The 12080-nt window shown below is 38.2% G+C and overlaps 1 protein-coding gene and 1 pseudogene across 3 annotated transcripts in view; both read left to right on the top strand.

The window, feature by feature from the left end:
- Positions 1-1945: 1945 nt before the first annotated feature.
- On the top strand, positions 1946-7667 carry LOC107662585 (uncharacterized; annotated as a pseudogene).
- A 210-nt stretch (positions 7668-7877) lies between these two features.
- Positions 7878-12080, top strand: part of LOC107662576 (proprotein convertase subtilisin/kexin type 7-like) — a 16745-nt gene continuing 12542 nt past the window's right edge. The window contains exons 1-2 of one of the 3 annotated variants that reach the window (XM_016452641.1): positions 7878-8036; positions 9150-9282. The gene's annotated coding sequence lies outside the window, so the exon portion shown is untranslated. Of the gene's footprint in view, positions 8037-8448; positions 8685-9149; positions 9283-12080 lie in introns of those variants that run through there. The other 2 variants (XM_016452640.1, XM_016452639.1) reach the window with 2 other exon arrangements.

The raw sequence follows: 12080 nt of genomic DNA, 5'->3' as shown, positions 1-12080 counted from the left end.
TGGCCTGAGGGAAGAAACTGTTCCTGTGTCTGGCCGTTCTGGTGCTCAGTGCTCTGTAGCGTCGACCAGATGACAACAGTTCAAAGAGGGAGTGTGCTGGATGTGAGGGGTCCAGAGTGATTCTGCCAGCCCTTTTGCTCACTCTGGATAAGTACATTTCTTGGAGAGAAGGGAGGGTTGTACCAATGATTCGCTCAGCAGTCCAGACTACCCTCTGTAATATATGGTTCATATGTGTTTGTCTTCTCCAGATAATAAATAAATAAAGTATATGAATAATGCAGTGCTAATTGACATAGGCTATCATTTATAAGAAACTAGCATAGAAACTAAACATATATATATTATATATAAATATATATTAATATATATTATATGTGATAAAAATGGAAAAAAAATTTCTAGTCATATCTTAAAATTGTCATTAGGAAAACATAGGAAAAAAATCTTATAGAATAAAAATGTATGGTTATTTCTTGACATTTCTGTCCCCCTCACTTCTGAAATGATGGCTACACCCCTGCCTCACTTGGATTAGGTCGAAAAGAGAGCGCCTCCAATGGTCCGAGATTGGCTATTACAGGCGCAATCATCATTCCAGACTGCAAATTAGGAAAAGATATACATTCAACTGGAGAATTACACTGATTTTCACTCCAGAAATACATTCGAAATCAGAAATACATGAATAGAGTCAAATGAGCATTCATACCCATGAAAAACCATGCATCTTTCCATTTCCCTTTGGGTACATCAGTACCAGCTTTACAGTCACAATGAAACAGATTACAAGACAATGGAAAAAATTGGTTCAACGCTGTTGTTGATTGGTTGTTGAGATGTGGGCGTGGCAGATGTGCGTGAGTTTGCAGGGGCGGAGTTTAAGTGCACAAAATTACTGAAGAAATCCTGCACACGTCACCAGAGAGAAGACTGACGTTTTCTGATCAATGACAGTTTATAAACGCTAGTTTTGAGAAAAAGCCCTGTTCATTTTCATGTTCTCTTTCACAAATGTATTTTTCATTTCAAGACAATCTCTGAGTTTCGAATCTTCGTTCGGTTCGATCTCTGAGTTTCGAATCTTCGTTCGGTTCGATCGACTCATCAAAAGGAACCGACTTCAAAGAACGAGTCATAATATAAACAGACGTCCCAATGCCTCGCTTTATCACTGATATCCTGAATTTACACTCAGACGATTGAGTTCTGCCTCACGACGTGTAAGTAAGCACATTAATCAGTGATAAACAGTATCGGTTGATCTTAGGCACTCTTGCAAACAGCTTGTGTTTTCAGAATCGTTGGAGATGGTCAAACTGATATTATGAGCTCAGAAATGTTAGTCATTGGGGTTAATTTTGCCTATTTGTATAGTGTGCTCCTGAAATGTCAAAATGTAGGCCTACATGTAAATATGAGATGGCTTTAGGACAAAAACACATTTTTGTTTTTTTTATTATAATCAATATTTAATTAACTTATGTAGAAGGCCAAGGACATTGGTATTGCTATAGAAAGTTAACCTGTCACTAATCATAATATTATTATTATTAAGGGAAGGGATATTGATTAAGGATGTTTGCAGACTATTGTTGACATCTCTTGTCAGGAATAATTGTGTCTACTTTTTTTTTTTCTCCAGAAAGCATGTTATGTAACAAACCTAGGCAAGTTTACAGAAAAAGGTTCATTTCAATTGTATGACATATCACTAGAAGTGATTGTTAGTGTAAAGACAGTGTTTAATTGTTTGTCTTACACACACACACCTATCGTTTTGTTTGAACATTGGTTCATCAGCTGGAGTCGAGTGAATTACTGTCATGTTGTGTGGTCACCTATAGAGGTCCATCATACTAGCATTAGACTCACAGAGATGGAAATAATTCATAAAAAATCTTAATTTGTGTTTATCTGAAGAAAGAGAGTCATCTGGGACAGCATGAGGGTGAGTAAATGATGAGAGGATTTTCATGTATTGGTCTTTCTGCATCATTTTTTTTCTTATCGTTTGGCCGACTACTGATGCAAGACATGAACATGTCAACAAAATGACTAAACACAAATCTTTGTAGCATGCTGTGAAGTTATTATAGGTCTAGAGACCAGCATCCATCATGGGGTTTCCCCCTCTTATAAACACCACAAACATCAGTATGCATACATAGTTTCGTGTTGGATGTGGAAAGGAGGTTCATAACGTCATATCATATCTGCCATGCTAATAAAATATTATGTTTTAAAAAATAAAACATCCTTTTCAATACTTACAGGCATCAAAAACTTACAAATGTCACAAGAGGAATGCTATCAACATAATAACGATGTTTAAAACGACATTATCAGAAACTGATAACAGCTTAACACATCAAACCTTTTTACTGGATAGACACATTTCACCCGATCCCTGACCAGATGCACAGGTTTGTCAGCCTTCCTTTCATTTTATTCGAGCTGTGTCATTTTGGTCATGGAAAATGTGTAGTGCTCGGCTAGAACCATCCAAAGAACTTGTACTACTAGTTTTAACCACACCCGTTCTGGTTTTAAATGAAATGTGAAAAGCCGTCGCCTGTGCTTTTGCAGAAAGCCTGGATTGTTCATCTACCTGTCTTCAACATCATGGCTACGACTGCCTGGGCTCCAGAGGCGTTTGCTTGCCCCATATGCTTGGACGTCCTTAAGGACCCTGCTACCCTTCCCTGTGGACACAGTTACTGCCTGCTCTGTATCCAGAAGTACTGGGATCAGACAGCGACGAAGGGCTCATATGAATGTCCTCAATGCAATGTACTGCTGTGAGGACAAACAATGCATATGTGACGAGTGTAGCCTTGTTGGACACAAAGGCCATCGGGTGGTGCGTCCAGATGAAGAACAACAAACGTGACTGCATCTAAACATTTTATCACGTTGGGTGAATCTCACAAAACCTGTCAAGAACGTCATGTTTCACCACAAAATGTAAAAAAAGAGAAAAGATAAAAATAATGTACATAAGGGATTATGTGTGTATTCTCTCAAAAGACAGGGTGGCCAGGGAGCATAAACACATCCACATCCATTAAGTACTAGTTTGACTAACTAGCAGTTAGTCAAGGGATAATCTGACTTACTTTTCAGATTCATAATAGACCCATCTGTTTTTTTTTGAACTGACGAAGTTACGACTAGTTAAAAAATCAAATGACACTTGTAAGACTAGTCTAAGCAGTTTATGCAACCAGCCACATGACTCGCCTAAAAGGGTTTTATTTTGCAATAACAACCTGATAACTGTACGTTATCCTGCTTGTTACATGGCTACATACCAGATAAATAACTGGACAAGAAATATTGATTTGTATTGAAATGATTGTATTATATGAGAAAAAAAGGAAAGCAAGGATTCATGCAAGATCCATATACGAGTAAAACAAGCACAATCTAGGAGAGTGCCAGGGATACTGGTCAAATATACAGTGCTCATTATTTCACACAACCGAACAGAACGAAAACGAGGCTGAGGTGAGGCCAGCATTTGTCTGATATTATTTCATATTAAACAGGTTGTAATCCTCAAATGACTCTAAGCACTTTGTATGTATATAACAAATTGCATGCAACTCTGTCTATTAAAACGCACTATTGTATTGATAGTTTAGGTCTTTGTATTAATATTTTGAATTTATGTATTTGTCAGTGTTGTATATTAAGCCCGAGGCTTATTCATTTTACTTTCGGTGTGAAAGGGCTTTTGCATTTGCCAAAAATCGAACTTTGTTATATTAAAAACAAACAAGCAAGCCCAGCCCAGATGAGAAAAAGTAACACAAAAGTAAAGCAATTAGTTACTTTTTTAGGAAGTGACACAATATTGTAATGCATTACTTTTAAAAGTAACTTTCCCCAACACTGCTGACAATGAAAAAAGCATGTTAAAAGAAAGGTATGGAGAACAGTGCATCCATTTATGCATTAATTAACATTTCTCTTAAAGAGGCAGTGATGTTTCATTTCTGAATGAAAAGACTTGCTGTTGATGTACAACAATTATATTTTGAAATTAAAGCTATAAATCATTTGAGTAGTTTGTCTGTCTACACTAGATGTGTGTTACAAACCAGTGATATTCACTGAAGATGTTTTGACATAAATCATTTGATAAGAGTCAAACTCTCTATATTTACATAACCATGGTAAAATCACTATAATGCATGGCCTTATTGATTTTAGCAAAATGATACATTGGGTAACACTACTTAAAGCTTTTATATATAATGCATTTTAAAAGTAGTTGCAATGCTTTGTAATGCGCATTGTATGATCTCATGAATAATTGTAACCACAGGTATAATACATTATAATCTATTTGCTGTTACATCTTTAGAAAGTATAATTTATTAAAACACATGATAAACAAACCTAATGCATTGTACATAAAGGCTTTAAGTGTTACCATAAATGGCAATAAACAAATACATTAATATTACTAATAATTAGCATAAGTAATTGTTCTGCTAGATACTTCATTATACTAACTGTAGGCTGTTTGTGGTTCAGCAGCATAACAGATGTTTATTTATTATGTCATGTGCACATTTGCATTTTACCAATTGCAGAATTTAGTGGCTCAGTTATGTTATTTTATAATGTACATTATCTATGCAACTATGCTCCCCTCCCTCCAAGACATTTACAACACCCGTCTCACCCGCTCTCCCACTCCCCCCTCCCAAATACACACACACACTGTCACTTTAATCAGTCTAAATAAGCTCTTTTGCACTACAATCATTATATCTGCACTGTTGTTTACTTCACTGGTTTGCACTCTATCTGCCATGTGCCTTGTGCTGCTTTATATATATTTTTTTATATTTTTTTACATTTTACCTTATTTGTATATTTGTATAGTTGTATTTTATATTTAATCTGTATATCTGTATTTATGTTCTACTGTTAGTGTTATCTGTATGCACCAAGGGTCTGAGAGAAACGCAATTTCAATTCTCTGTGTGTATGTGCTGTACATGTGGAAGAATTGACAATAAAGCAGACTTGACTTGATTTGACTTAACTAAAGTCAGCCATCTCTACAATGCAGTGCAAATAAAAGTCATGCTTTATTTTGACATCACAGCCAGGTTTCAGATAAGTGTGGTTGTGAATTTGACCTTTACAAATAATAAGCTGATGCATTAGTGCTGTATAGATAGGTAAGGATGCGTTTGACCGTCTCGTGTCATCCTGCAGTCAGTGATGCACATTCATCCGGTCAGTCGTGTGATGGAGGTCTCATCTCCAGCAGTCCTCACAAAACACAGGTATGCACTGAGTTTGTCATCACAGGATTCACAAGGAGTTTGTCTTGCTATGGATTGTAATCTGTTTTCTTCTCAGTTACAGAAGTTAAGTTGGACTCTACGAAACCAGATGTTAAACCCAAAGTCCAAGCTTCCTCTGTTGCAACACAAGAACGTCACGAGAAACAAGCTTGTCCCTCTGCCAATCCAGGTCTTGATCTTCCTTTCATTCATAAATTTAAAAAAATACAAAATCTTAATGGTCCTAAAAATGTGCATATATTTCCACACAATTTTTGGATGGGTGAAATGTGACCTAGACATGTTTCATGAGATTCACCCATTATATTTAATGCAGTTTAAACCTCTTTATCATCAGCATCCTGTTGTGTGTCAAATCCAGCACCTAAAACCAGAGAGGACATGCTTAAATGTGAGACTGCATGATTTTCCACTTCATTCATTTTGTTGGCCATTTTTTGTTCTTTTTTCATATTTAACAGTGTGCGTTCCCTTTTAGTCCGCATCAAGCCCACACTGGATTACAACAGTGCTTTCCGTCACATTCGTCTGTCTGATGGATATCGCAAGGTGACTCTCTGTGCAGAGAACCAGCAATTTGCAACTTTAAATTAATGGTTAGGTTTTGACACACAAAAAGCCTTACGGTCAAGGTGCTCCGGATGATATATTGAGGTCTTATGAAGCGAAATGATCAGTCTGTGCAAGAAACAACATCATTTACATTATTATTTCCTGTTGGCAAAAAGGGAAGAGATTCGTTTCTGTGAACTGATGCTTTCTGACAGCTCATTTCAAATTGGAGCGACTGTCAGGCAGATTCGATCTGAGGAACTTGTAGATCTGTGCTGCTCGAGCCGTAAACTGATGCAGACGTTTCAGTCCGAATTTGGTGAACTGGTCAGTCCAGTTCACTAAAAAGAATCGGTTCAAAATAGTGATTCGGTCAATCCAGTTCACTAAAAAGAATCGGTTCAAACGAGAGATTCGTTCACAAACCTGACATCACTTCGGACTGTTTGTCTGAGACTGCAGAGAGTTCTGGAAAAAGGAGGTGCTGGAGACTAAAGGGTTCCCGCTGGTTTAATTCTTGGGTTAACACCTTAATTCTTAAGTCTTTTGCAGTTAATATCTTTTCATTTTTTGTGACGCCTGCTGCCCCATTGAGCATTTCTTTTTCAGTGGTCATGTCTTTATTTAACTATTTCTATAGTATTGCACTCTTTTCAGGGGCATTTAATAATTTTTAACTTTTCAGTGTGTTAATCTCTTTTTTTTTTGACTTATTGTACCTGTAAAAGAAATACGGCATGTTTCACTTGCAGCCCTAGTTATAAATTTTATATCTCTTATAAATAATTATATGCAAAATTAATAGCAGTTCTTAAGATAGATGTGGTCTGGATATGTGCTTGGTAAAAAATATGATCAGGATATCGACTTGCCTAATAATTATGCATGCACTGTAGATAAAGAATCCTGTTAAGCAGATAATACACACATCTTTGTATTTTTTAACTTATTTATTGACTAAAATAAGTCATGGAGAAAGTATTTAAACATCATTGAAGTCAGGTGTTTCCGTTAAGTCAGGTAAAATAGTTTAACAAGTGCTGCCCTACTGAAAAAACAAAAAACATACAGATATAGAGGCCTCTCTTGCAACAATTTTTCATTCTGTAAAAAAAAATAATTTATTAAGCGGAAGCTTTATCCAAAGTCATGATAGTTCACTTATAGCTACTGGAAAGTTACTGTTTCATTGCTGCACAAAATTTCCTCCCGTCTGGTTCAAAGATAAGTCTCAGTGATCGTGTAGAGCTCTGTGTGTGCATTTATTTCTTTGGTTTCATGACACCGATTCATTTGCTATTTTCAGATAACAATTGGCGTGGCATATAAGGACATGAAGCGCTCTGCATCTGACGACACAACACGCAGTCCTGGAGCCTGTACTGGTCCGGCAAGGCCTTCTCTATGTGGCATGATGGGAATGAAACCGCACTGGTCGCTCCCAAAGCCAAACGCATCTGGGTTTATCTGGACCAGCAGACCGGCGTGCTGGCACTTTACAGACTCTCGCACAATCAGCTCCAAGAAATATGCTGCGTTCACACGCATTCCGACGGACCCCTCGTCCCCAGTTTCCACTTCTGGACTGGAGTCGGCGCCTCCATCATTATCTGTGAGCTCAGCTAAAGAGGAAAGCATGACTGTGAGAAATACATCTCGAGAGACTGGGAGAAAGTACTGAAAAAAGATGAAGAACGCATACGCCTTTAAAGCAATCTATATCTGTTTACAACTTTACGATGAAAATAAAATACTAATACTAATGCATCATAAGTGTGTCTTGTGTTTCTCTCTCCTTCAGTGATTCTGCTTGTTAACAGCAGCTGTTCATCACTAATGCTCAATCAGCACTTAATAAATCGCTTAATTATCTCATGAACTTTAACTCTGCTTCAGTGTTGCTTTAACACTCTGTAGATTAGGACCGAATGCTCTCTTTAAGCATTTAACTCTGGGGGTTTTACTGTGCGCCTGCTTTTGCATGAGCGTTTTGAAATGGTATTTTCTGAAGTGCTTGTAGATCCATTACTGGATGCAAACCCCATCTTTCTTTGGAACTTGAGGATAAAGAGAGTAAAAGCTCTCTGAGTTCTGCTGAAGTGATTCCATAGATGGACTTCTGATCTCTGTACCTCCTGATTTGTTTATACTGATGTGTGTTTTATTTTTACTTCTCTCTGCACTTTTGTGTTTGAGCTTGTAGGAGCTGAAGTGCTTCGTGACAACACATTTGGGAACTTGTGCTTTCATTTCTCAGACCACCAGCTTTTGTTGACTGCATTTTTAGCACTGGATCTTGTGATATTGAAGAAGAAGAAGAAAAAAAAAAAGATGCAAATTTTTGTTATTTAAAATGACGATTTCCAAGCCCTTTTAACCCAGTAGCATGACCACCCCACAACTAACTTAAACGAATAAATAATCAACACTTTCCGGGTATTAGATCAGTGAAACAAGCTCCGTTCATGCTGAGTTCGTGTAGTTTGTTAGTTTGCTCAGCCCAGTCACAGTGGATTGGACAGTACTCGTAAGTATTTAATAATCTAATAGAGATGTAGGGTGCAGATTTGAGTTTCAAATATACGACTCAGATTAATCGATTCGGATCAATAGAAGATTCGAACGGCTCAGACCGGATGTGACGAGACATAGCCGCAGATGACGAACGCGGAAGTTTCGCGGAGCAGATTGAGTTCCCTGCGTGCGTGATGTCGCGGACTGAGTTTATAGCGAATAATGACTCGAAACAGCTCGGAAATAAAACGGACAAACGATAGCGAAGCACATCGACGTTACCACAAGGTAGGATGAGCGTCTCGACGTTTTATTCTTTATTTCTGTCCTGCCAGTTTGAGGTTTCACTTCCCTCAGTGCTGAGCTAGCTGCTAATGCTAATACTTTATTATGTGTCCTTATTGTGTATTTAGTATATGAATCAGTTAACACTTGGTGTAGACAACTGACTAATGAATTATAATGTATTTTAATAAACAGAGCGGCATGTTTCGACGTCTTCCGGTTTCTCTCTCAGTTTACTGTCAATATGACAAAATGACAAATATTTGTTCAGTTGTGTTGCCGAAGCCTTTACACTACATACACCTGAAACATGAATTAAACAGCAGAGTGTACTGTAAAAAACGACAGAGCGTTGTAACCCATGAGGTTGTGTTCAGATGTAATGTAATGGCTGTTTATTTGCTGGATCTGAAGGATGAATAGGTACTGACTGTGCTAATAATCCAGAGTACTGTGGTGTTGTTGCAGTATGCACACTGGGTGACCCTTTCGGTGAAGTGTTGGGTTGAGAGCGAACCCCAGACCCGAGTTCAGCTCCAGCCCGGGTTAAACACACCAGAAGCAGCTAATCCAGGACTGCAGGATTACTACAAGCCTCCAGGCAGGTGTTTTGGGTCTACAGTGGCCCTCCAGGAGCTGGGCGAGTTCTCATCCACACACTGTTTCGATATTTTTCTTCACTTAGACACACACATGCTTTTTGTGTGTGTGTTTTGTGGAGCTCCGTTTTTGTGGGCTCTCAGTAGGGATGGGCTTATCGTTACGGAAGAATCGATATATACTGATTGGAAGTATCGATACTCAAATAAAAAATATCAATACTAAAGTTTTTTGGGTTTTTTTTGCCAGTGATTTTGTTCATTTAACAAGAAATTTAATGCATACGAAATGCACTGAATTGAAGAGATGTTAGGGAAAGTTTGTGTAGGACAGAACTGTTTTCCTGGGCTGCGTAAGCCTTAGTTGAGATCAACTCAATATAAATATAAACTGTCAGAATAAAAAGGTTGCATTTTATGGGTGCAACTGGCAGTCCCTTATGATAATGAACTATATTAGTGACTACAGTAAACACATTTTAACCATGTGTAAACAAAGTTATTATCTAATAAGTTGTAATTAAGGCGTAAATAAATGCCTTTCAAATATAATATTAAATGGGTATTATTACCTATTTTAGTCTTAATAATTATATAATTTCATAAATTTCATAATTTAAAAGTTCAGTCTAGGGTAGGGTTGTGATGGTGAGGAAATGTTCCCACCGGTTAATCGACGTGTGACAACACCGGTAATACCGGTATCACCGCGGGGGCGTTCCCTCTTTTCCTCGCTTTCCTTCGCTTTTAAATAGCTTGTAAAAGTGGCGTGCGCATTTTACTTTCACTTTCGAATTAGCGGCAGGTCGGCGTCAAATTGCTTGAATGCAACAACAAAATACAACGTCAAACTCACTTTAGCGTATATATAAAACATAGAACTTTTATTAACAAAACAAATAAAAATACACCATGCTATAGGGCAGGCTATGCCTAATATAAAATAACAAATAACTTACATATGGCAAATAAAATAAATAAATTACACAAAGTTTAAATAAAGTAAAAATCAGCTAACACTGTGGAACCAATTAAATAAGAAATGAATGTTTAAAAAAATTTCCAAAATCACCTTAGATAAACGGCAGAAGTCAACAGTCTTTTCAAAATCCAAAATATTGCCAAACAGGTGCTTTTGCATCTCGTTTCGAAACTAAATCATCCGCGATCGTCTTGGTGGGCAAGTGACGTAACCGGTGTTGCGGCTTAACACCGGTATCACCGTCAGCTCCGTCTATCACGGCAAGCCTAGTCTAGGGGTATCGATATCGGCGATGCTGGCCTTTGAAAGTATCGGTGTAGTATCGAAAACAAAATAAGTGGTATCGGTCATCCCTAGCTCTCATTTGGATGTTTTTGGTTTCAAACCTCAATCAATAAGTAGCCGCTTTCTCACAGTAATACCAGTAAATTGCCGTAAAATGACCGGAACGAATCTCGCCTCACTCTTCTCGTCTGTCTCGCCTCACTCTTCTTGTCTGTCTTGCCTCACTCTTCTTGTCTGTCTCACCTCGCTCTTCTTGTCAGTCAGCTCGACTCACTCTCCTCGCTGGAGAAATGAAATCTGATCTGTGATGCGACTGTCGTTCGGCACGCTGCATTGAGCAGCCGCGTTCAGTTTTTAACTGTAGTGTCTGTTCTTTTACTGAACTAAATTATTTTTATTACTATAAAAAATCAAAACGACGGTGGGGGTCGGTGCCGCGGTGGGCAAGTGACGTAACCGGTGTTGCGGCTTAACACCGGTATCACCGTCAGCACCGTCTATCACGGCAAGCCTAGTCTAGGGGTATCGATATCGGCGATACTGGCCTTTGAAAGTATCGGTGTAGTATCGAAAACAAAATAAGTGGTATCGGTCATCTCTAGCTCTCATTTGGATGTTTTTGGTTTCAAACGTCAATCAATAAGTAGCCGCTTTCTCACAGTAATACCAGTAAATTGCCGTAAAATGACCGGAACGAAAGTGTAAAGTGTAAAGCACCATTCACACCTCATCAGTTTCAAAATACCGGTAAATTCTGTGACATCATTAACCGGAAATGAGCTCTAAACGGCTGCGGCTCCCGGTGATGTGGTTGTAAACGTGCGCTCAGTGTTTTTGTTGATGTTTTCATTTTTGTGTCAAACATTCACATTTAATCGGTATTTGTGAAAAGGTCCTGTTCACACATGATCTCTTAACGGTAATTTACCAGTAAATACTGCATGTGTGAAAGGGGCTAATCCATCTTTTGTGAAAATCTGACACTCTGTATGAAAGAAAGGTGTTTTAAACTCGTAAATCTTTCTATCAATTACCAGCTTGAAAGGGACAGTTCTCCCCAAAAATGAAAATTCTGTCATTTACTCTCACTGTTGTTCCAAACCTGTATGAGTTTCTTTCTAATGTTAAACTCAAAAGAAGATATTCTGAGGAACGTTGGTCTCCAAACAGTTGCTGGTAGCCATTGACTTTCATAGTATTTTTTTCCCTACAATGGAAGTCAATGGCTACCAGCAACTGTTTGGAGACCAACGTTCTTCAGAATATCTTCTTTTGCGTTCCACGGAAGAAAGAAACTCATGTTTGGAGCAGCTCGAGGAGAGTAAACGATGACAGAATTTAAATTTTGGGTGAACTGTCCCTTTAAATGAAAACATCTCGGACCATTAATGTGGTCTCTGACTTTTGAAGCTCATTATTATTTGCCATGATTCTTAGTGGTGTGTGTGTCTGTGTGTCTGTGTCTGTGTGTGTCTGTGTGTGTCTGTGTGTGTGTGTCTGTCTGTGTCTGTCTGTGTCTGTCTGTGTCTGTGT

The sequence above is a fragment of the Sinocyclocheilus anshuiensis genome, unplaced genomic scaffold, assembly GCF_001515605.1.
Source record: "Sinocyclocheilus anshuiensis isolate Anshui unplaced genomic scaffold, SAMN03320099.WGS_v1.1 scaffold1478, whole genome shotgun sequence".
In the NCBI taxonomy this organism is placed as follows: domain Eukaryota; kingdom Metazoa; phylum Chordata; class Actinopteri; order Cypriniformes; family Cyprinidae; genus Sinocyclocheilus; species Sinocyclocheilus anshuiensis.
This window is presented reverse-complemented; position numbering and strand designations above follow the sequence as displayed.